Below are 6,000 nucleotides of genomic sequence, written 5' to 3'. Positions count from 1 at the left end.
TATTGATTGGGGTGACGCTGGGAGACTGGTGGAGTGTGGTGTAAAGGGGGGTGTATTAGTGGCGGAGGGGGGCGGTGTGGGTTGACCTCTTCCTAACATTCTCTCTCTCTCTTTTCCAATCTTTGCACTTCTTTCTTTTGCGCTCTCAGCCGCTGCCAGTGTCTGGTAACACTGCCAACCTTAATGGCTTTTCTGTGCTCTCTGTAACCCCCCACCCCACCTTCCACCCCTCGAAATAAAGAAAAAACGATCCCCATCTCTTTCTTGCATCTCCTCCGTCTCCCTCCCTTCTCTTGTCTCTCAAGCGTTACTCTGTGCACCCCTCCACTAATCAATACTCAGCGCCCCCCCCCTCGTCCATACCCCACGTCACTCACATTTGGCCTGGTGATAAATTATGGATGGGCCCCTCTCACATCGCATCTAAAATTTCTATTGTGTTTGTCAATGGATGATCGATACTTCACCTCGCAGAATCCTCAAAGCTTCTGCTCTCTGTCCACTTTCATTCCCTGTGTCTTCTGCCGGTTTTTTGTTTGTTTATGATTTTACTTGCTAGAAAGAGCAGTGAGTGTCGGGGTCTCCAGGGCCTCTAGGATGACAAAAAGATAATCATCAAATACTTTTTTTTTGTTTCCACCTCCTCACGTTGCTGCTTTCATCCCATCGCAGGCTCTTTCTGCCAGTTTTTTTCTTTCCAAAATGTCATTAACATGTGTCAACACTGGGTTCAGACAAAACACCAGAGTTTAAAATATGTGGTTTGATGCCGTTTGGTGGATGAGCCCTTGAACTTGACAAAACTGCATAGGTCTGCATCTTCCGTTTTCATTGGCAGCCTCTTTCCACCCCCACACTCTGAGATTTTGTGAGGGGAAACCAACAACTAGAGTGGATGTTTGACGTGAAAGAGGATTTGAAGAATTACAGACAAACATGGCCCTGGCTCCCATTTCATTCTGAACTTTATATAGTTTAGGTGTTCATTCTTTGATGTTTGTGGGCATGAGTGCAACCTTTTTTTTAGTGAAAGGCAAGAGAAACCCGTACACCCACACGCAGTCACATCATCCACATGTCTCAGCTTTTTTCTCACACTTGTACCCTCGACTCTCTCATTTTCTCTGTCACACCATACAAACCATGCAGGATCGGCGCTGTGCTGGGAGTGTAATTTAAGTGGTGTTGGGCTTATCACGGCCTTACGTTCAGCTGTGATCTCTGGCCCAGAGCAACACCTGCTCGTCACACCAGTTCTCACCTCCCACCTGCTGACGAGAGAAACTATGCTGCCCAATAACTTCAGCGGCGGCTCGCTGGCTCCTTTTCCATGACCACTTAACCCCTGACACAGCTTTTTAAGTGAAGGTCTGGCATGTGTCTGCCAGCCTCGGCTTGGCAGCCGCACCTTCTCACCATTACCTTAAGTGACATGCAGTCTCCTGTCAGCAGTGAGGCATGAAACTGCCCCCAGGAAGACTCTTTGAACATGTTTCATATTTTTGTCCTCATAGATGCTTCATCAAGGTTTGACGACCTTGTTTAAAGGCGGTTACTTAACTTAATTTATGAAAACTGGTGGAAATTCAACAGAAGTCAAAGATAAGTCAGTTTAATGTTGTTTCCGTTTTGCATGCAATTAAAAGAGTGTGTATTGTCATTTTATGGCAGGATATTGACAATTTATCCTTACATTTATTTTAACTAGAGCGGGGGAGATGGGCAGAGTTCACAGTGTGCTTACAGGCAGGGTCAGGAAGACCTGAGATTGTTTGGGCTTGGGCTTTCATTCAGACTGTGATCTGCTTCCTGTCTTTCCGCACTCCAGCATCGGCAGCTATGCGACATCCCCCACCCAGTTGTTCACCCACCCACTCCCAAGGTGAAAATCTTTGCCTCTCCAGAATGCCTCGAACAGATCTTACAGACTTACACCAAGAACACAAGTGACCCCTTGCTACATAGATAGACCCTCATAGAAACTCATCAATTATCCTAAGCACACCCATGAACAAACACACGGACACACACACAGTCCTACTGACAGACACATCGCAGAGGAATATGGCATGCCGGGCAAGAAGAAACTCTCCTTATGAGCAGAGGTCACCTGCTTTTATCTTTAGTATGTCTGACCTCAGCATGAGCCGTATTCATCTTAGGATCTCATGCGAGCACTTGCAAGTGAATGTTGATTCGCGCGTATCTATTTCTGCCTGTGAAAATCAGAGCTACAGAGATTATGTGTAACCTAATAGAAAAGCAGTGGGGTAGCAAAGATTAATAGTGTCACTTCGTAGCTAAGTATATTTTAATATATTTAATCACCAATATCCACAAGTGAATTATTAACTTCACAATTATGTCCAAGTGTCCTTGAGTAAGAGTCTTAAGCCTGTTGATCACAGCTGTTAGTCCACCCATCCATTTATTTCCTACTACTTACATGGCATAAGCAGAAGCAGAGCTTGTAGACCTCCTTCTTCCTGACCACCCCGTTCAGTTCTTCCTTGCACACATTAAGGCTTGAGAAACATAATCTCTCAGCATTTCCTGCATCTTCCTCCCAGCTATCATCTCAGTCAGACACATCCAAAACTTCTCATCTAGAGGGTATGCATAAGTCATCCTAACCAGAGCATGTCTCCAAATCCAGGAAGTGCATGTTGACTGGTTAGGCAAACCTTGAAGACCCCTTCATTATTCTTGAGAGGCTAGAATAATGAATAATTCAGTATTCAGTATTACTCCTCACGCTGAAAATCAAATAATGGCTAAACTCTTCTCTCCAGGACCCTAATTCTGTTCCATCCAGAACGTAAGAACATTTGCTTCTTCCATTCGCATCCAGAAGCAACCTGTGGGTTGCTGAAAAGCTCATCCTCCAAGGGTCACTCCCAGTGGCTGAGGCCTCCAATTTCTTGCATTATTTTTCATAGGAGTTATTGGGACTGTACTTAATGTGGCCCCTCACTCAAGGTCAAGTTGCTCTGATAGGGCTTTTTGACCACCTCAAAATCAGCGTTGGTGCTAGTTCTCGTGCTAAGTTGTGCTAGAGCCAGTTCCAAAGAGGTTCTACAAAGAACCGGAATTGGTTTTCCACTGGCCAGAGAACACCGGAGAGCCAGGACACTACGTCATTTATTACATCACCAAAGTGGAACCAGGAACCTTCAGAGTAACAACAATGGAAATCGAATTTCAGTATGTGCAGAAACTGATCCTGACCCTAAAAATGTTCTTCGGAGTCCAGAATTGACTTGATGCATATTTTTTGATTGCATGGTTAAATCAGCAAAAATGAATAGAATTTCCCTGCAATATTTGTTTTAAACTCACAGAGGCCGTTGAAAGGCGGTTTTCATAGTTTTGGTTGGATACAATAATCACAGCCGCTGCCGTGATGTAACAGTTCTTGCATCTGGCCCAGAAAGGTTTTGGGGCCATCGTAGCACTGGTTTTCTTGGCACTGAGTCAGTGCTTTCCTCACAGCTGGTGGTTGAAAAGCAAAAAACTGATGCCAAGTCTGGCACTAGCACCGAGCTAGCAGTTGAAATGCTTTGGTCAAAAAGCCCTATAACAGACCCTACGTGGGGTGAATTCCCCATAACAACAAAGAACCTGAGATCACTTGAATACTCAAACCTCTTGGCCACAAATATGTAGTGATCTGTGGTCTGCACAGTCAGAAAATGTAGAAATATCTCTTCTTAGGTTAAAATGTACTTAAAATTAACTTACAGTACTCTAGAAGAATTCTTTTTTTTTTTTTTTTTTCTCTCTCCCTTGTCTGCACACATTGTAATGATTGATACCATGACGGTAGAAACCAAAAGTATATATATGTGCATTATTACTATATTTAATATATATACATTTTGGTCGGAGCCGACCAAAACAACAACAGCAATCAACCTAAATCTTGAGATCTGATCGCAGTCTGAGCTAAGCTACCGCTACCGCTACCTAAACCCAAAAACTAGAGAGCCAGCATGCAGGTGAACAAGCCAGTGTGTATGTCTATGTGTGTGTGTGTGTGTGTGTGTATGTATATGATCTAGAAGAATTCTTAACATCATTTATCAATCCAGAACCCTCCCTAAACACTTTATCAGTTGTTTCAGTCATCTTAAGTCCATGAATCTGATGGTGCTGCTCTAGTGGACAACTGCCGATCTAATGGTTCTCTCCGTGGGTTTACAGAAGATATGCAACATCGTGGTGCAAACACTGAAGGACCTAAGCTTCCTCCAGTTCTGCAGTCTCCTCTGTTCTTTATTGTTGCCTTCCCAGTCCTTGAGAACATCTGTGATCCTACCGTATTAATAAAGACTGTCATTTAAGGCTATTACTTGATAATTGTAATGTCTGTCATGTAAACTGATTGCATGTTGTGCTCACTGGTGTGTGCATCCCATTGAACAATGGATGGAGTATTTACTTAATAAACATTTAAAATAAATAGTGTTTGACCTTTTGAAGACATACAGACATTACTCCATGTAATTCCTTCTCTACTTTTTTTCCTGGGGACATGCTCACTTCCTCTCTGCTTCCTGCTTAGACCTGACTTCTCTGAAAAGAAAAAAAAAATATTGCCATCCTCCTCGCTCCACCGTCAGTTCAGATTTGGCTCCAAGTGCATTAGGACTTCTGGATTTGTGTGACAAACACAATTGCCTTCGAATTCCCAGAGCCCCGTCTCGTTACCAGGCTCATACCTTGTAATACATTATTCACATCCGCTCTTGCCCTCTCTACACATCCCAGTACACTTGCATTGGGAGATGGACAGTCGCATACGACTTCCCTGGCAGAAAATCCATATGGCCTTGACATCTTTGCTTCAAGTGGGCAATTAGTGGAACTGCAATCTGAGCCTTTTCTCCCTGATCTGTGTAGTTAAAGGTGATAACATACTGTAATGATGCTGTTAAACCATAACATTTTATTTATTTATTTTATCTATTTTGGAAGACATGAATGCATCATGAATCCATGTTTTCAGTGGGTAGTCAATTTACAGTAAATCAGAGACAAAAGCTTATGTTACAACAGTTCTTTATAATGTACTACACAGTGTTTAGCACAGGTTTTAGGCACTTTAATAAGTTAACATTTCTGAATCATGTGCTAAAAATCAGAGAAGCACCTGCTCAGCCCCAACCTCAGTTTGAAACACAGCAGTAACCTCAAACTTACAACACAACCACAATGACAAGGAGCTAAAATGTATATCCAATGAATAAAATAACAAAGAGCCCTGCAACGGATAATGTGGTTTTCACAGAGACCTAAAGTTAACATCACAAGTTCCTTGTGGAAAGAAAGAAAAGAGTGTTTTAACATTCTCCAACATGATTAGCCGACCCACCAAACATTATGAAAAACTCGGTGGAGGTACAGGTGCAGTCGTTGTTTTAAGGTAATAGTCCTACAAAAAAATAGCAAGGCAATGCTAATTGTAAATCCTAGATGGTGCTGTCAGATGTTTGACATTTTGCTCTTTTTAGAGTTGTTTATAATGGTTACGTGTGGACATTTCTTTTTCTTAATGCTCTAATAGCTATAAACTACGAACTAATAATGAATCTGGCTTTGTCATTGTGACTTTTATATGAGTGTAATTCATCAGTCACACTGCTGCTCTTTTATTTATGAGGCATGGTTTCGGCCATTTATGCGGGGATTCATGTCGGAAAACGTCTTACTCAACTATGTCGGGCCAAAGGAACGAGCTAAGCTACGCACCCCATGCTGCGGCCTCGGCCCTCGCAGTATAACCTGTCTCCCCACCGACTCACTCCCATGTGCTGACACCCCGCCGCAGCTGAGCTCAGGCCTGTCTGCCTCTTAATGGTGAAAAACGAGAGCTGTCATGTCGTAATCGTGTAATAACCGTGCATGGTGTCACTTTCAGCAATTAATGGAGATGCTGTGACTGGATTGTGTAAATCCTGGCTAAGTCGGCTGCAGGAGGCTGAAGCAGTGGAGGAGAGT

The sequence above is a fragment of the Cololabis saira genome, chromosome 2 (genome assembly GCF_033807715.1).
Source record: "Cololabis saira isolate AMF1-May2022 chromosome 2, fColSai1.1, whole genome shotgun sequence".
In the NCBI taxonomy this organism is placed as follows: domain Eukaryota; kingdom Metazoa; phylum Chordata; class Actinopteri; order Beloniformes; family Belonidae; genus Cololabis; species Cololabis saira.
Note: the sequence above shows the minus strand (reverse complement) of the source record.